Raw genomic sequence first — 20873 nt, forward strand, 5'->3', positions numbered from 1 at the left:
TTAAAAACTGTAATATCTTGTGTTTCACCGAGTCGTGGCTGAATAATGACACAGATAATATACAGTTGGTAGGGTTTCCCGTGCATCAGCAGGACAGAACAGCTACGTCTGGTAAGGCGAGAGGTGTGTAGGGGCTCTATTTGTCAATAACAGCTGGTGCGCGATGTCTAATATTAAAGGAAGTCTCGAGGTATTGCTCGCCTGATGTAGAGTACCTCATGATAAGCTGTAGACAACACCATTTACCAAGAGAGTTTATCTATATTTTTTGTAGCCGTCTATATACTACCACAAACCGATGCTAGCTCTAAGACCGCACTCAACGAGCTGTATAAGGCCATAAGAAAAGAAGAAAATGCTAATCCATAAGCAGCACTTTAATGCTGGCAAACTTAAATCCGTTTTATCTCATTTTTACTAGCATGTCACGTGCAACCAGAGAAAGAAGAAAAAAAACTCTAGACCACTTTTACTCCACACACAGAGATGCATACAACACTCTCCCTCGCCCTCCATTAGGCAAACCTGACCATAATTCTATCCTCCTGATTCCCGCTTACAAGCAAAAACTAAAGCAGGAAGTACCAGGGACTCGCTCAATCCGGAAGTGGTCAGATAATGCGGATGCTAGGATACAGGACTGTTTTTGCTAGCACAGACTGGAATATGTTCCGGAAGCGTTGGATTACAGGCAACATCCGCACCGAGCTAAAGGTTAGAGCTGCCACTTTCAAGGAGCGGGACACTAATCTCGACACTTATCAGAAATCCCGCTATGCCCTCAGACGAACCATCAAACAGGCAACGCCTTCAATACAGGACTAAGATTAAATCCTACTACACCAGATCTGACACTCGTCGGGTGTAGCAGGGCTTGCAAACTATTACAGACTACAAAGGTAAACCCAGCCAAGAGCTGCCCTGTGACGTGAGCCTACCTGATGAGCTAAATGCCTTTTATGCTTGCTTCGAGGCACGCAACAGTCAAGCATGCATGAGAGCACCAGCTGTTCCGGACGACTGTGTGATCACGCTCTCCGTAGCCAATGTGAGCAAGACTACAGCTCAGCGTTCAACACCACAGTGCCCTCAAAGTTCATCACTAAGCTAAGGACCCTGGGACTAAACACATCCCTCTGCAACTGGATACTGGACTTCCTGACGGGCCAATCCCAGGTGGTAAGAGTAGGCAACATCACCTCTGCCACGCTGATCCTCAACACTGGGGCCCCTCAGGGGTGCGTGCTTAGTCCCCTCCTGTACTCCCAGTTCACCCACGACTGCGTGGCCAAGCACGACTTCAACACCATCATTAAGTTTGCTGATGACACAATAGTGGTAGCCCTGATCACCGACAACAATGAGACAGCCTATAGGGAGGAGGTCAGAGACCTGGCAGTGTGGTGCCAGTACAACAAACTCTCCCTCAACATAAGCAAGACAAAGGAGCTGATCGTGGACTACAGGAAAAAAGCGGGCCGAACACGCCCACATTCACATCGTGATGGCTGTAGCGGAGAGGCTCAAGTGTTTCAAGTTGGCCAAATCACCAACAAACTATCATGGTCCAAACACACCAAGACAGTCGTGAAGAGGGCACGACAACACTTTTTCCCCCTCAAGAGACTGAAAAGATTTGGCATGGGTCCCCAGATCCTCAAAAAGTTATACAGCTGCACCAGAGAGCATCCTGACTGGTTGCATCACCGCCTCGTATAGCAACTCCTCAGCATCCAACCATAAGGCACTATAGAGGGTCGTGCGTACGGCCCAGTAGATCACCGGGGCAAAGCTTCCTGCCATCCAAGACCTATATACTAGGCAGAGGAAGGCCACATTTTTTCCCCCAAAGACTCCAGATACCCAAGTCATAGAGTATTCTCTCTGCTACCGCACGGCAAGCGAGACCGGAGGGCCAAGTCTAGGTCCAAAATGCTCCTTAACAGCTTCTACCCCTAAGCCATAAGACTGCTGAAGAATACATCAAATGGCCACCCAGACTATTTACACAGTCCCTTCACCCCTACCAACAGGTACTGTATATAGTCTCATTATTATTTTATTGTGTTACTTTGATTACTTTAGTTTATTTCGTAAATATTTTAACTATTTCTTGAACTGCATTGTTGGTTAATGGGCTTGTAAGTAAGCATTTCACAGTAAGGTTGACACCTGTTATATTCGGAGCACCTGACAAATAAATCAAATTTTTATGTATGAGTCATAATACCCATAAAACCTGGTGGTCAAACAGGGAAATGGTTAGAAGAATTTTTCCAGCATAGATGTTTCCTATAGGGGATTTATGTAAGACTTAAAATAAGTGCTGTGTTTCGTGTAGGCTGATCCTGGTGTTACGTTTTGATAACCGTGGAAATCTCTCTAGGACAAGATGACTTTTATGATCGGAACCATTTCCTTGTTTGACCGCTAGGTTTTATGGTTCCCACTGCCCCTCGACAGAATTATAATTAGCAGAATGGGCTTTTTAACATGCGGGTAAGCGGAAGTTGCCTGTCCACAGCCATTAGCGGCTATAGCTGCCACCGCACCAGCTCTCACCTCTCAATGTAGAGGGGGGCGCTCCACGTAGGAAGAGGGTCATCAATGTTTCATGCCGAGCAAGAGTTTACCAGTTGAGGGGGTTGGAGGAAATCGGATAATGAAAGAAAGTGAACAAGAGAGAAATCACACTTTAATCCTGAACATTATGCGCATACATATTTCATCAACCTTTAGGCTGCGGATTTCTTGGATTACTGGCACTTTAATTATGGAGGTTCTCAGGGCTTCTTTGACCATTGAGAGGGCCTATTGGACATCACTGGGGCCAAGCTTCCTGCCATCCAGGAGCTCTATACCAGGCGGTGTCAGAGGAAGGCCCTAAAAATTGTCAAAGACTCCAGCCACCCTAGTCATAGACTGTTCTCTCTGCTACCACACGGCAAGCAGTAACGGAGGACCAAGTCTAAGAGGCTTCTAAACAACCTCTTGCCACCAAGCCATAACACTCCTGAACATCTAGTCAAAAGGCTACCCAGACTATTTGCATTGCCCCCCCCCCCCACACCATTGCCAATCTCTGTTGTCATCTACAGTGAGGGAAAAAAGTATATGATCCCCTGCTGATTTTGTATGTTTGCCCAATGACAAAGAAATGATCAGTGTATAATTTTAATGGTAGGTTTATTTGAACAGTGAGAGACAGAATAACAACAACAAAAATCCAGAAAAACGCATGTCAAAAATGTTATAAAATGATTTGCATTTTAATGAGGGAAATAAGGATTTGACCCCCTCTCAATCAGAAAGATTTCTGGCTCCCAGGTGTCTTTTATACAGGTAACAAGCTGAGATTAGGAGCACACTCTTAAAGGGAGTGAAGACCTCCATATGTCTGGTTCATCCTTGGGAGCTGAAGGTACCACGTTCATCTGTACAAACAATAGTACGCAAGTATAAACACTATGGGACCACGCAGCCGTCATACCGCTCAGGAAGGAGACGCGTTCTGTCTCCTAGAGATGGACGTACTTTGGTGCGAAAAGTGCAAATCAATCCCAGAACGAGAGCAAAGGACCTTGTGAAGATGCTGGAGGAAATGGTACAAAAGTATCTATATCCACAGTAAAACGAGTCCTATATCGACATAGCCTGAAAGGCCGCTCCACAAGGAAGAAGCCACTGCTCCAAAACCACCATAAAAAAGCCAGACGACGGTTTGACACTGCACATGGGGACAGAGATCGTACTTTTTGAAGAAATGTCCTCTGGTCTGATGAAACAAAAATAGAACCTTTTGGCCATAATGACCATCATTATGTTTGGAAGAAAAAGGGGGAGGTTTGCAAGCCGAGGAACACCATCCCAACCATGAAGCACAGGGGTGGCAGCATCATGTTGTGGGGGTGCTTTGCTGCAGGGGGGACTGGTGCACTTCACAAAATAGATGGCATCATGAGGCATGAAAATTATGTGGATATATTGAAGCAACATCTCAAGACATCAGTCTTGGCCTATTCCTCTATCAGGAGGAATAGGCCAAAATTCACCCAACTTATTGTGGGAAGCTTGTGGAAGGCTACCCAAAACGTTTCACCCAAGTTAAACAATTTAAAGGCAATGCTACCAAATACTAATTGAGTGTATGTAAACTTCTGACCCACTGGGAATGTGATGAAAGGAATAAAAGCTGAAATAATTCATTCTCTCTACTTTTATTCTGACATTTCACATTCTTAAAATAAAGTTGTGATCCTAACTGACAGGGAATTCTTACTAGGATTAAATGACAGGAATTGTGAAAAACTGAGTTTAAATGTATGTGGCTAAGGTGTATTTAAACTTCCAACTTCAACTGTATGTGTTGACTGAATATAAGCAAGTGATGTCTGCCTAATATTCAAGTTAGAATTATTTATATCTGGAGAAACTTAAATAACAAACCGGCTTTATTTACAAATTGGTGAGAATGTCTCACCCCATGTTCAAGAACTGGCTTTTTCTCACTCACTCTTGGTTAAATGAAAACTAAATCTCCAAAATATTGCAACTATTTAAACAAAGTGATTATTATTATGAATTAATTTAGAATTAGATAAAAGCCCCTTAGATATTCTCACAGACTCTAATGGAAAATGCACCTTAGATATTAATATAGAGTCCTCAATCTCTAAATGTAATTATTCGCGGAGTCACATCATTGAAAAAACTATTTGTAGATATACTGTTAAAAATTGTGTAGGTCTTATTCATTTAAAGAGCATATTGAAGTTAGAAGTAAAAGCCTACAACTATTTTAGCACCGTTTCATGCTGCTCTGAGACAAGCGTACTCCTTCCTCCCCGTCGGGGATTTGAACCCCGGTCTTTCGTCCACACGACACAGGGATTCTTTAGCTAAATAGCCCAGTACTGTACTGCCGACCCTCACATTGTACAGCACCATATTGTCCGTTACATCCTAACAGAAGCCCAGAGGGTTTTCATTGAATAGAAACACCATAATATTAATCAAATCAATTAAGCAAGTACCAGTCAATTTTGGACACACCTACTCATTCCAGGATTTTTCTATATTTTTATTATTTTCTACATTGTAGAATAGTGAAGACATCACAACTGTAGCAGGTGTAGCCCATCATTCAAATGTTTCCTATTAGCAGGACAATAGACGTTTAATAACCCGGCTACTGTTGTAAAAATCCCTCACCTTGCAATGTATTCGATGCAAGTACTCTAAAGTGTTACATTTCTAACTAAAAACAGCAGTACAGTATTTCTTCATCAACATCTTTATGCTTTCGTTAATAAAATGAGAAAAAAAAGACATGCGGATGTTTATATTAACTACATTTTAGTCACACATCCACCCAGCTCCACAACCACAGGTAAAGCCTTGCTGAGATGATCAATGTATTTGTTGCATTGTTGTATCGTCAATTTCTCTAGCCAAAACATCTCGATGGCCTTGACCAGTTCATCTTTGCATGTCGGCTTGGCAGAGTTACAGATTAATGTTTTCAGTTGGAGCCGAGCAAGTTCGATCAGGTTTAAAATCAGGAGACCTACATGTAGAGATGAAAAAAAGTATTTTTAGATATACTGTAGGCCTTTTATTTAACCTTTATTTTAATACATAAAAGGTCTACTTACTCTGCTGGCGTCTTGACTCAGTCTATGCCCTCATTTGCATTGCAATCCCGGGCGACAGTGTGTTTTGGATCATTGTCTGCATTTGGAGAACAGCCAAAATTTGGTACAATAGAAATATACATGTAAATAGGCCTAAAACGTAACAAAATATTGCTATAATCCTACCTTGACAAACGATGTGTACCCAGAAACACCTGTCTGACATAGGGTCCAGCATATCTCTTGATTATTTTTCCTCAAAAGGAATCTCGAGCCATGATACCTGAAAAAGGAGGCAAGAGTGAATTATTGTGGTAACCATAACAGCCCCTGAGGTGTAGGCTGCAATATTTTATGTACCTTTTGCTTTGTAAATAGCCAAACTTACCATCAAAAATCAAATACGGGCCTGGTCCCTGGCGAGAAATTGCCCCCCACATATGGAGTTTGAGCGGATGCTTGGGACTCGGCTTGCTTGATCTTCTTCCTTTTTTGTGTAGCAATTTCATCCCGTGATGCAGGCAGATTAAAGATTGCCTTTGCCGATCGCTCATCATCCTCATAAATATATGCAAGTGATGTCTGCTAAATAATCTAGTTTGATTTATTTCTGGAGAAACCTTTCTAAATAACAAACTGGCTTTATTTACAAATTAGTGAGAATGTCTCACCCAATGTTCAAGAGTTGCCTTTTTTCTCACTCACTCTAGGTTAAATGAAAATATCTTTTTTATTTTTACTTTTTAAACAAAGCGATTATTATTATTAATTCATTTCGAATTATATAAAAGCCCCTTAGATATTCTCAGATAATCTCACAGATCCTAACGAAAAACGCCCGTTAGATATTAATTTTGAGTCCTCCAATCCTCTAAATGTAATTATTGGCGGAGAGTCAAGTCATTGATGGGCGAAATGAGTCTCACTGGTGTTGAGTAATGTGCTGTTAAAAATGGTGTAGGTCTTATTTATTTAATGAGCATATAAAAGTTAGAAGCAAAAGCCTACAACTAATTTAGCACCGTTTCGTGCTGCTCTGAGGGAAGCATGGGGACTGGTCTTGATAAATCAATGAGATTTTTATTTTCACTTAATCTCCATTTGGGTATTGGTTAGACAAGAATTAGAAAAGTAGGGTGCAGAAATGTTATGCTCTTAGTGTAACCTTTATTTAACTAGGCAAGTCAGTTAAGAACAAATTATTATTTACAAGGACAGCCTACTCATTCCACGTGCCCTGTGTGGATTCTTTAGCTAAATAGCCCAGTACTGTACTGCCGACCGTCACGTTGTACAGCGCCATAGTTTCCGTTCCAGCAAGTACCAGTCAAAAGTTTGGACACACCTACTCATTCCAGGATTTTTATATATTTTTACATTGTAGAATAATAGCGAAGACATCACAACTATAAAATAAAACATATGGAATCAGTTAACCTCTCTAGGGCAGGCGGGACGAATTCGTCCCACCTACGTAACAGCCAGTTGAATCCTGTGGCGCGATTTTCAAATACCTTAAAAATACTATTACTTCAATTTCTCAAACATATGACTATTTTACAGCTATTTAAAGACAAGACTCTCGTTAATCTAACCACACTGTCCGATTTCAAAAAGGCTTTACAACGAAAGCAAAACATTAGATTATGTCAGCAGAGTACCAAGCCAGAAATAATCAGACACCCATTTTTCAAGCTAGCATATAATGTCACAAAAACCCAGAAGACAGCTAAATGCAGCACTCACCTTTGATGATCTTCATCAGATGACAACCCTAGGACATTATGTTATACAATACATGCATGTTTTGTTCAATCAAGTTCATATTTATATAAAAAAACAGCTTTTTACATTAGCATGTGACATTCAGAACTAGCATACCCCCCGCAAACTTCCGGGGAATTTACTAAAAATTTACTAAATTACTCACGATAAACGTTCACAAAAAGCATAACAATTATTTTAAAAATTATAGATACAGAACTCCTCTATGCACTCGATATGTCCGATTTTAAAATAGCTTTTTGGTGAAAGCACTTTTTGCAATATTCTAAGTACATAGCCCAGCCATCACGGGCTAGCTATTTAGACACCCGGGCAAGTTTAGCCTTCACCAAAATCAGATTTACTATAACAAAAATGTTATTACCTTTGTTGTCTTCGTCAGAATACACTCCCAGGACTTCTACTTCAATAACAAATGTTGGTTTGGTCCCAAATAATCCATCGTTATATCCGAATAGCGGCGTTTTGTTCGTGCGTTCCAGAAACTATCCGAAATGGTAAATCAGGGTCGTGCGCATGGCGCAATTCGTGACAAAAAAAATCTAAATATTCCATTATCGTACTTCGAAGCATGTCAACCGCTGTTTAAAATCAATTTTTATGCAATTTATCTCGTAAAAAAGCGATAATATTCCGACCGGGAATCTCCTTTTCGGCAAACAGAGGAAAAAACACAAAGACAGGGGCGGCCAGTGCACGCGCCTAAGCCCACAGTCCCTTGATCAGCCACTTGAGAAAGGCGATAATGTGTTTCAGCCTGGGGCTGAAATGACGACATTCAGGTTTTTCCCGGGCTCTGAGAGCCTATTGTAGCCGTGGGAAGTGTCACGTTACCGCAGAGATCCTTAGTTTTAGAAAGAGATGTCAAAGAAAGACAATAAATGGTCAGACAGGCCACTTCCTGTAAAGGAATCTCTCAGGTTTTGACCTGCCATTTGAGTTCTGTTATACTCACAGACACCATTCAAACAGTTTTAGAAACTTTGGAGTGTTTTCTATACAAAGCATATAGAATATGCATATTCTAGTTACTGGGCAGGAGTAGTAACCAGATTAAATCGGGTACGTTTTTTATCCAGCCGTGTCAATACTGCCCCCTACCCTCAACAGGTTAAGAACAAATTCTTATTTACAAGGACAGCCTACTCCTTCCTCCACAACATGGATTTGAACCCCGGTCTCCCGTGTGCCCTGTAATTAGGCACTTTCCCATGTTTACTACAGTATGTATTGTAGACTGCACAGTAGCCTAATAAACAAAAACACATTTTGTTAATAAAATAATGATTAAAAAAATACCTTCAAAATGCAGATGTTGATTTACTAATGGAACCATAGTGAATTAATATGGGAATAAATATCACTGATTTACAGACATATTGGAACAAAGTTGTCTAATGAAGGCAAACACTTTTGAATCCTGTAGCCTACTACTGACCATCACGTTGTACAGCGCCATATTTTCCATTCCATCTTAACGGAAACCCTGAGGTTCACAATACAATTTGACATTAATACCGATTGCCTAATATAATGGGCAACTTAAGAATCTCTGGTTATTTTTGCAGATTTTGATATTACCTATAGGGCGCAAAATTGCTGGGCCCATGGCTGGCAAGCGAGTTGCATCACATACACCTAAAATAACATTGCGGGACTGCGGTTGGGTTCGGGACCAGTTCTTGTGGGAGTGAGTCGGACAGAAAGCCAGCGGGCGTATGTGGTATGAAATGCTGCAGGTGCAGTCAGGAGTGGGATGAAAAAAAAATACAAATATCAGTCCCACTCAGACCTCTACTTGGCACCCCGGTCTGAAGTGAATTGCAATTTCAGGGAAACATGGTATCGGGAGACCTGTCATTTGCTGTGTGAAGCATCAAGTTCAGTTAGCTTTCACTTACATTACGGCTGTGAAAGAAGAAGACCAAACAAGTGAGGGTTTCACATTGAACAAGAAAGACTTATGGTGAGCTAAGAAAGTGGCTCAGTGTGCTATTAGCACTGGAGATGGCTAGGTACACAAGAAGTGGAGGTACAAATCCACCATCCTTAAAACATAAGCAGTAATTATTGTTTCCCTCTGTGTTTTGGAAGTGTCAAACCATTTTTTTGACATTGGGCTGGTATGTGTCTGGGCGAGAGCACCTGAAACAGTAAGCGGAGACAGCACATTAAAATACTAATAACAGCTGTCAGTGCGATTCTAAAGGATGTTTTGTAGAATACTTCTCCTGAAAGGGAAGAAGATAGATGATAGCAAACAGCACCGCTTTTGTTGATATTAACCCCCTATTCTGTGCGCACATCAGAAACCAATGTCTGATGGTTCAAAGCAGATATTTGAGAGGGGACTGGTCTAACATCTTTATAGGAGTACAGACTATGTCACATTATTTGGCTTCCTCCTCAAGAAATGCTGGCGGCCATGACAGAAGCCAAACGCGAGTTGGCTTGGGGGTGTTGTTTGATGTGGCTGTTTCTTGGGTATGTCCTTGCAACCACCAAGATACACCCATCTGTCAGAACCTTGACCACAGCTGTTTCACCCCACTCAATCACAACAAACGTACTGCAGGTTGAGTTCAATAACTACAGATGTATGGTGAGATGCCAGAGGAAGCGTTGAATAGGTCAGTAGCCTACAGAGTAATATGAGAATGCAATTGCTGAATTTATGTAGATATTCGAAAGTAAGTGTTTTGATAATAACTTTCAAATGTAGGAACAAATCCATGTAGAATAAATAACCCTTTACATAATACCACAGAAGCATTGTTCCGCTAATATAACAATGTGTACTTTTCATTGTCGTTCCCAGCCGATACAGATACCTATGCCTAGTGGCATTTTGTCTGGTGTGGACATATCAGGTATGTCAGAGTGGACATACCTTCATGTGTGGTGTCCCGTATAGAACAGGAGGTCCCTGATCCTGGTGCACAATACAATTTGACTGATACCACTCAATTCAATAATAAAAAAGACAGTACAAATAAAAGTTGTGTAGTAAAATTTGAATGCCAGGTCAGTATCAGTATCAAGGCCGTCTGTCAGTCTGGACTTTGAAGTCTCCATGTGCTGGTTCAATACATGTTTCTGTGAACACATGCACACATAGTCACTGTTTTATTACCAATGGCAGTTAGGATCGGTAATATCTGACACACAAACAGGTACTATGTTGAAGCTTGAACAGGTCAGATTGAACCTAGCCAGTTATGGTCTCCCCATCAAATGACTGAGGCTGGCAATAGCATCTCCAGTCAATCTGTAGAAATAGGCAGAGTTCATCACTGACACATGGAATGAGAAGGGTGTTGTATTACTGGACATTTTTGATGTACTGTATTATTAGTCATCACTTCATTGTGGATGTGTTGAGTACCAGGTCTCTTTGTACCTCATGTATCTGTGAACACATACACACAGTCACTGTTCTATTACCAATGGCAGTTAGGGAAAAGTAATATCTAACACAAAAACATATACTATGTTCAAGTTTGAACAGGTCCGACTAAACCTACATAATTCTGTTCTCCCCATTGACGAATGTTGGTGAGCAGGCAAGAGGTGAGGCTGGAGGTGAGGTCTTTGACAGAGCCCCATTGATGGGCATTGTAGCAAAGATCAGCTCCTGGCCTTACCAAAAATACTGGTCGGTCACACACAAACAGACACAGCATTGATTACATTATTAATGATGGTTATGATTAGCTTGGTGGAACCAACCTGTTCGCTGCGTTCACCTTTCTATTTCACTTCAGTCATTATAAAATGTAAAGTGAAAAAGAATGAAGACAGCGATCAGGCTGGTTCCACCAAACTAGGTTATGCCCTGGACATTATATGCACCCAAGTAGAAAACAAGCAACAAATAAATGTCAGTTTATATAAATTATGTTTCACAATTGGGTTATCAAATGTATTAAAGTAATGAAGAGGGTTACCTTGTGTATGTGTACAAATAATGAGCCTGTAAAATCTGTTGCTGTTGAAGGTTGCTGGCCGGATACTTGCCAACATGTGGCTGACCGTTCCATTCACAGGAATGCTTACAGCGAGGGCATGTCTGCATGATGCTGATGAGGCCCCCATTGCTGGTCTTCCCTATGCTGCATGTTCGGCTGCAAACTGCAGCAGGCAATCTTATGAGGTGGTGATGACTGGGAGGGCCTGTGACAGGGTGATTTAATAGACAGCCAAGTGGTGAATTGCATTTTGTTCTAAAGAAAGGACAAAGCTTTTTGTTAATGCACTTCACAACCAAAATGACTCTACTAGTTGTAGCTGCTTGACTGGGGAATGAGCCTACTAGTTTATCAAGCAGAGTATTTTTTAATACAACTTTTCACATAACACATTGCCTGTCATTGATGAAGCCGCCTATGTCATCAGGGCAGTAACTCGGGTCACTATCAGAGAGCTCATAATGGTGTGTCCTTTTCATAGGAATCAAGGAAGACTCTGGCAACAGAGGTGGAGTCACAAGGGTACTTGTGTCGCATGACACACTTTTATTCTGAGGACTTGCTTGACAAGCTGTGAAAATAGCAAGTGAACAATTAATTAAATTATTTTTGGAGGTCGCTAAACCACTGCAATCACATTGCTGTATGACATGTTATGTTACCCACCTTTGCTCCTTCTCGTAGTTCCCGGCATCTGTTCATGACCAGGGGATCAGTCTGGTACCCAACTGTGCACTTTGAAAAACAGGGTCAATGATTGTCATCATCTCTCAATTATAAACATAGCTCGGGAAATAGCGCAATTTTGTTTGGAAGATCATTCTATGCTATTTAGATGCAGACTGAATGGCTCCAGATTGGATTAGATTCAGGCCGGTGATGCCGTTACACTATGCAACCAACTTTTACATGTTTTGCTATGGCCCTGGGTTGGATTGAGTTTGTTGCTGCTAGTTAGTACACTGTTGTAGTCAGACATGGGTTAGCTAGTACCACCATAGCTGTATCAAATACTTCGTGCCTTCGGAAAGTATTCAGACCCCTCGACTTTTTCCACATTTTGTTACGTAACAGCCTTATTCTAAACTGGATGAAATAAAACCTCAGCAATCTACACACAATACCCTATAATGACAATGTGAAAACAAGTTTAGAAAAGTTTACAAATGTATTAACAATAAAAACAGAATCCCCTTATTTAGGCACACACCTGTCTATATAAGGTCTCACAGTTGACAGCGCGTGGCAGAGCAAAAACCAAACAATGAGGTCGAATGAATTGTCCGTAGAGCTCCGAGACAGGATTGTGTCGAGGCACAGATCTGGGGAAGGGTACCAGAAAATGTCTGCAGCATTGAAGGTCCCCAGGAGCACAGTGGCCTCCGTCATTCTTAAATGGAAGATGTTTGGAACCACCAAGACTCTTCCTAGAGCTGTCCGCCCACCCAAACTGAGCAATCGGGGGAGAAGGGCCTCGGTCAGGGAGGTGAACAAGATTGTCATGTAGAGATGGTTGTCCTTCTGGAATGTTCTCCCATCTCCACAGGGGAACTTGGACAGAGCGCCAGAGTTCCCCTGTGGAGATGGGAGAACATTCCAGAAGGACAACCATCTCTGCAGCACTCCACCAATCAGCCTTTATGGTAGAGTGGCCCGACTGAAACCACTCAGTAAAAAGGCTCATGAGAGCACTTAGAGTTTTACAAAAAGGCACCTTAAAACTTATGGATCAAATCCCGTTAACGGGATCGAGTTGACAACATCCAGTGAAATGGCAGAGCGCCAAATTCAAATTAAATTATTTGAAATATTTAACTTTCATACATTCAACAGTGCAATACACCAAATTAAAGCTTAACTTCTTGGTAATCTAGCCACCGTGTCAGATTTCAAAAAGGCTTTACGGCGAAAGCAAACCATGTGATTATCTGAAGACAGCACCCCATCAAACAAACACATGACAATCATATTTCAACCCACCCGGCGCGACACAAAACTCAGAAATAATTATATAATTCATGCCTTACCTTTGAAGAGCTTCTTCTGCTGGCACTCCAATATGTCCCATAAACATCACAAATGGTCATTTTGTTTGATTAATTCCATCGTTATATCTCTAAAATGTCCATTTATTTGGAGTGTTTGATTCAGAAAAACACCAGTTCCAACTCACCCAGCATGACTACAAAATATCTAATAAGTTACCTGTAAACGCTGTCCAAACATTTCAAACAACTTTCCTAATCCAACTTTAGGTATTTTAAAACGTAAATAATCGATCAAATTAAAAGAGGGGATAAACTGTGTTCAATACCGGATAAAAACAACGTGAAGTGCGTGACATGGAGCGCGCATCAAAACAGTAGTGTCCACTCGGCTGTACCCTCGTTCTGAATAGCCGTACTTCTTAATTTCTCTAAAGAAAAACATCAACCAATTTCTAAAGACTGTTGACATCTAGCGGAAGCAATAAGAACTGCAACCAAGTGCCACGGAAATCCAGGTTCCCATAGAAAAACCAATTGAAAACAGAGTCACCTCAAAAATTTTTATCCTGGATGGTTTGTCCTCTGGGTTTCTATCCAAATCTACCAATTATATGCATATCCTAGCTTCTGGGCCTGAGTAGGAGGCAATTTACTTTGGGCACACTTTTCATCCATACGTGAAAATACTGCCCCCTATCCCAGAGAGGGTTTAACTTTTTTACATTTACATTTTAGTCATTTAGCAGACGCTCTTATCCAGAGTGACTTACAGTAGTGAATGCATACATTTCATGCATTTTTTTGTACTGGCCCACCGTGGGAATTGAACCCACAACCCTGGCGTTGCACACACCATGCTGGCGTTGCAAACACCATGCTCTACCAACTGAGCCACAGGGAAGACTCTCAGACCATGAGAAAATATTTTCTGGCCTGATGAAACCAAGATTGAACTCTTTGGCCTGAATGCCAAGCGTGACGTCTGGAGGAAACCTGGCACCATCGCTACGGTGAAGCATGGTGGTGGCAGCATCATGCTGTGGTGATGTTTTTCAGTGGCAGGGACACTAGTCAGAATTGAGGGAAAGATGAACGGAGAAAAGTACAGAGAGATCCTTGATGAAAACCTGCTCCGGAGCACTCAGGACCTTGGAAGGTGAACCTTTGCGCCAGTCTAACAGGATAACAACCCTAAGCACACAGCCAAGACAATGCAGTGGTGGCTTCGGCACAAGTCTCTGAATGTCCTTGAGTGGGCCCAGCCAGAGCTCAGACTTGAACCCGATCAAACATCTCTGGAGAGACTTGAAAATAGCTGTGCAGCAACGCTCCCCATCCAACCAGACAGAGCTTGAGGGGATCTGCAGAGAATAAATGGGGGAAACTCCCCAAATACAGGTGTGCCAAGCGTGTAGCATCATACCCAATAAGACATAAGGCTTTAATCACTGCTAAAGGAGCTTCAACAAAAGTACTGAGTAAAGGGGCTGAAAACATATGTAAATGTGATATTTCAGTTAGCAAACATTTCTAAAAACCTGTTTTTGCTTTGTCATTAGGGGAAAGTGTGTAGACTGATGAGGGGGGGGGGGAAACAAATATAATCAATTTTAGAATAAGGCTGTAATGTAGCAAAATGTGGCAAAAGTCTCGGAGGACATTGTGACTGTCTAAATTACACTAAGAGTGGCTTGGAAATACGATGACATTGCTAAAGTAGGCAAAAAAAATTGTAGGAAATATATATTATGATGTCGTCAAATTTACTTTAGAGAGATGCCAATGTTGCCATTACTGTTACTAGCAAAGTTCTTCAAAAATAGCTACCAATGCTAATGTTAGCTATCTAAAATACGGTGGTCCCTCAATCTTAGTTAGCTGGCTAGCAACTAAAGTCAATCTGGCATCACAATCATGACAAAAGGTTTTCCTAATAATTATTTGCCTTCTTTTGAAATGATAGTGTTTCCAAGCCAAATCCAGGTTGTATTGAGGTAGGCTAACGTTAGCCAGCTTGCTAGTTAGGGTAGCTAGCTTGCTAAATGTCAGCTATGCTAGCGATGACAGTGAAAATGATTATCAAAATACACATAAGCAGATACATAACCAGCAGTCTATGGTCTAGCTACAGGTGTACTCACCACCACTGGGGACCAGCGAACTCCAACCACCTGTTCTGCATGATAGGGTCCTTCGGCAGGGCACGCAAACCAGATGGCTGTGCATCCTGCTTGAAGCAGCCATTGCACGGTCAATCCGTATTGGGCTTTGCAGTCTTAAACGTCTGATCCTTTGAACGCATTGGATGTGATGAAATAACGGCGCCCCATTCAATGAAGGGAAGCGAAGTGGACGGAGGTGTGATTTGAACGTGGAGCTTGGCAAAAGGAGGCATGATTTGTTGACATAATTGTAACCAAACCTTAATTTACTCGTTGTGACCCACCCGTTGTGAACCCCAGCAATTGATCTCTCATGCGATTTAAAAAAGGTACAAACATTAACTTAATTTCACCAGTTCAAAACAAAAATCGGTAGCCAACTAGAAAACACATTCAGCCAAACAAAAAACAAAGTTGCATTTGCCAAGTCCTCCACTACCTCAGTTTACAGCAAGTGTAGGGGCCACACTTTTGACAGGAGATGAAAGCTACAGATTGCACATTTGAATAAAAAACTTCAAGCCCTGGTCACCATGCTATGACACAATTAATTCGGGAGGAGGGGTTTCTGCTCCAGTGCAAACTTTTCACCGATTTTTTTTAATACTGGTCCCCTGTGGGAATTGAACCCACAACCCTGGCGTTGCAAGCGCCATGCTCTACCAACTGAGCCACACGCAACCTTTCCCGACGGCCAACAATTATGCTAGGAGTCAGGCCAAAATCACTCCCAAAGTTCCTCCCACATCTCCAACTAGAACCATGCCGGAATAGTCATCTCACCTCAGAGTGGTCACTGCTTTATGATCTAAGACCAACACTTTTTCTCTGAAGGACATTCAAATGTAAACGCAATAAGAGAGCAGCTGGTTTGAGTGACGACAGAGGTTGCTCCACCTCACCTTCTCAGGGTCAAACATGACATTTCTGGATGGGATACTTTGTGTAATGCATATCATCACGATTCACGATCCGTCTTTGAACTTCAATGTGCTGCTAACCTGATAGACGTTAATGGAAAGCATAGGGACGTAGGGTTTTGATCAAAAACTAATTTCATTTGCCCAAATATATAACATTTTTTACCCATGTTTATTAACATTTACAGTGCATTCGGAAAGTATTCAGACCCCTACCCCTTTTCCAAATATTGTTACGTTACAGCCTTATTCTAAAATCAATTAAATAATTTTATGATTTGGAAAGACACACAGCTGTCTATATAAAGGTCCCACAGTTAACAGCGCATGTCAGAGCAAAAACCAAGCCATGAGGTCGAAGCACAGATCTGGGGAAGGGTATCAAAAAAATTGGTTTGGAACCACCAAGACTCTTCCTAGAGCTGTCCGCCTGCCCAAACTGAGCAATCAGGGGAGAAGGGCCTTGGTCAGGGAGGTGACCAAGATCTCGATGATTACCCTGACAGAGCTACAGAGTTACTCTGTGGAGATGGGAGAACCTTCCAGAAGGACAACCACCTTTGCAGCACTCTACAAATCAGGCCTTTATGGTAGAATGGCCAGAAGGAAGCCACTCCTCAGTAAAAAGGCACAATACAGTCCACTTGGAGTTTGCCAAAACCACCTAAAGGACTCTCAGACCATAAGAAACAAGATTCTTTGGTCTGATGAAACCAAGATTGAACTCTTTGGCCTGAATGCCAAGAGTCACATCTGAAAGAAACCTGGCACCACTCAACACCCGGCCAATACCATCCCTACGGTGAAGCATGGTGTTGGCAGCATCATCATGCTGTGGGGATGTTTTTCAGCAGCAGGGACTGGGAGACTAGTTAGGATCAAGGGAAAGATGAATGGAGCAAAGTACAGAGAGATCCTTGATGAAAACCTGCTCCAGAGTGCTCAGGACTTCAGACTGGGGCGAAGGTTCACCTTCCAACAGGACAACAACCCAAAGCACACAGAAAAGACAACACAGGAGTAGCTTCAGGACAAATCTCAATGTCCTGGAGTGGCCCAGCCAGAGCCCTGAGTTTAATATCTCTGGAGATACTTGAGAATAGCTGTGCAGCGACTCTCCCCATTCAACCTGACAGAGCTTGAGAGGATCTGCAGAAAAGAATGAGAGAAACTCTCTAAATACAGGTGTGCCAAGCTTGTAACGTCATACCCAAGAAATTCCGAGGCAGTAATCGCTGCCAAAGGTGCTTCAAAAAATACTTTGTAAAGGGTCTGAATACTTTTTTCTAAAAACCTGTTTTCGCTTTGTCATTATGGGGTATTGTGAGTAGATTGATGGGGATTTTTTAAATTATTTAATTCAATTTTAGAATAATTGGAAGGGGTCTGAATACTTTCCAAAATGCACCATATGTTGCACCTTCACCAACATGGACAATGCGATAAACCCTGTTGATGTTCTGTGGTGGTCGCTGCAGCAGGGAGGAGAGAGAGACAACGGGTGCTAGTCACAGTCACTCGCTGTACTTTTTTTTTTTCCATTTAATTTTTTTTTACACAGTGCAGCAAGTCTGAGCCCGGCCCGGCACAATCAAATCAATTGCGGTCGGACTCCCTCTAGTAATATGTATGTCTTATTTCATTAAACAGAGTGCTTAAAGCATCAGACAAGCTCAGTGCATATAGTTTATTTGATTAAAACACATAGGATGTGTCAATATACAGTATGGAAAAACACGTTTCAAAATCTTTACCAATCGATTGGTCAAATGAACAGATGACTCTTGGTCGACCAAGATTTTTTTTTGTCAAGGACAGCCCTAATACATATAAACTACACGGACTACATTCCCTTATCACTCTCCGGGAGTAATTATTCACAGCAGCAGAAAAACTATTTTTGATTCAATCATTCGGTGACAGGTATGTTGCATTACATTATGTGTGGTCTCCTCTCTCTTTGTGAGATATTTGGAAAGAACTGCCATTGTTTCAGCAGTGTGGCTTTTTATTCTGTAAGGATTCCTAAGGGATTATTTTACAATGGCACGTCTGGTGTTTTTACAACAGAACACCATATGTGATTTAAAAAAAGGGGAGTTTAGTCCATTACTACTTCTATACCGACTGCGTGGAGACAACCATTGCCTTGAATGATCCTATCCCACCCACTAAATCTTTGAGTGACTGACAAATAAGAGTGTTACACTAATGTGAGCAGAAAGAGTAGGGGCACTAGGGCAAAGTCAATCTCTGTAACCAAGTCTTTGAAAACTAGTGGAGAGAACAGAAAAAGAGACAAAGACCACATCCTTGACGATATTGCACATTCCGAGCAGTGATGCACCGATATGACATTTTTGGCCGATACCGATATCAGATATTTTCCTTGTCAAAAAACCCCGATAACGATAATTTACATTTTAGCAGCCTTTTAAGCATTCTAGTACAGTCAAATAGTTAACACACACACACACACACACACACACACACACACACAGCCTAAGGCACCGCATCTCAGTGAAAGAGGTGTCACTACAGTCCCTGGTTCGAATCCAGGCTGTATCACATCCGGCCATGATTGGGAGTCCCATAGGGCAGCGCACAATTGGCCCTGGGTCGTCATTGCAAATAAGAATTTGTTCTTAACTGACTTGCCTAGTTAAATAAAAAGGTTACACACACAGACACACACACCAAAACGTTATTTTTTTTGGCATTTATGCATGTCCCCATTACCAGTAAAACATAATCTAAACCTATTTATTTCACTTACTTTGTGCTATTTCGTTGTTCATTTGTTCAGACCGTTTCATTCTCAACCAGGATTTCTATAGAACGCCGTTTGGGTCTTTGCGTGTCAAAAAAGATAGGTCAAATAACACTATTTGACGTGTCAGAATAACAGCATAATCTGTTTCAGTAGCTTTGTTAGCTAGCTAACTATATTGCTAGGAGTCATCATCTAAAATAACCCTAATTTATAAAACAGTTCTTATTTGATTAATGGTGGTCAGACACATATGTGAAGCTAGCCACAATAAGGATAAGCCACAATAGTGGACTTTGCAGTTAGCCTTCAAAATAAAAGTTTGGCATAATTCTACGATTTGTATTCATTTGCATCACTGTCAGTGACATACCCCATTTCATGGCTTCACATTCCAACCTTGTTTAACATTATCTAGTCTAAATATGGCATCATTCCACCAATTGTAACCTTTTGCTTCACATTCAAAGAGGTACTTTTATTTTGAAGGCAACCCGCAAATTCCACTATTGTGCCTAATCCTTTGTGGCAAGCTTCACAACACATAATCCGGTCGAGCATCTCTAGCCAGATGAAGCTAGCTGGCTGCTTATAACATTAGGTTTGGGCAACAGGGTTAAGTAGCTGGCTAGCTATTCATTTTCATGAACTGAAGTTCAATTTCAATAGGCGAACAACAAGTGGCTACCTAGCTAATACTTACTCACAAGGATTCCTAAATCATTGCTAAGAATAATGAAAATGACTGCAGTTTCTACTGGTCATTGTTTTCAGGCTGGTTGTATTGGTGCTAGCTAGGTACTAAGCTAAAGCTAGCTAAAGTTGCGGTTGAACAAATGATGCTTTATTACCAACGTGGTATTGTAAACACATAATTTGTTGACGGTATTTGCTTGTTTGCGGACTTTTTTTGTACAGCTTTGATAGTGCTACTGTATCTTTTTTGACACGCAAAGACCCAAACGGCGTTCCATAGTATGTATGCATGTTGTGAAGCTAATAGCAGTGACGCTATTAAGGGATTTCGCCTTTGAGTTGTCTCACTGAAATTGTCTTACTCTTTCAATTGACTGCTCGATCCACACAGCAGACATCGTGTGGCCTAGGTTAGGAATGCCGTGTTGCACGTGTAGCGCAACATTTTACGTGGTGTTATTACGTCATGTACCTACGTTATATAAACTCAACAAAAAAGAAAACGTCCCTTTTTCAGGACCCGGTCTTTCAAAGATAATTCGTAAAAATCCAAATAACTTCACAGATCTTCATTGTAAAGGGTTTAAACACTGTTTCCCATGCTTGTACAATGAACCATAAACAATTAATGAGCGTGCACCTGTGGAACGGTCGTTATGACACTAACAGCTTACAGACGGTAGGCAATTAAGGTCACAGTTATGAAAACGTAGGACACTAAAGAGGCCTTTCTACTGACTCTGAAAAACACCAAAAGAAAGATGCCCAGGGTCCCTGCTGCTCATCTGCGTGAATGTGCCTTAGGCATGCTGCAAGGAGGCATGAGGGCTGCAGATGTGGCCAGGGCAATAAATTGCAATGTCCGTACGGTGAGACGCCTAATACAGCGCTACAGGGAGACAGGACGATCAGCTGTCCGTCCTCGCAGTGGCAGACCACGTGTAACAACAC

The 20873-nt window shown here is 41.7% G+C and overlaps 1 protein-coding gene and 1 long non-coding RNA gene across 2 annotated transcripts in view; both read right to left on the reverse strand.

Moving 5' to 3' along the window:
* The window catches only part of LOC106581675 (collagen alpha-1(XVIII) chain), a 210717-nt gene that overhangs the window by 180757 nt on the left and 9087 nt on the right, over positions 1-20873 (reverse strand). The gene's annotated exons all lie outside the window — the stretch shown is intronic.
* LOC106581676 (uncharacterized) lies at positions 5063-6898 on the reverse strand. The gene is made up of 3 exons (XR_001323160.2): positions 5820-6898; positions 5655-5730; positions 5063-5566 (listed from the first exon to the last, which is right to left on the reverse strand). It is a non-coding gene; the product is annotated as an uncharacterized lncRNA (long non-coding RNA).

The sequence above is a fragment of the Salmo salar genome, chromosome ssa21 (assembly GCF_905237065.1).
Source record: "Salmo salar chromosome ssa21, Ssal_v3.1, whole genome shotgun sequence".
NCBI classification, from domain to species: domain Eukaryota; kingdom Metazoa; phylum Chordata; class Actinopteri; order Salmoniformes; family Salmonidae; genus Salmo; species Salmo salar.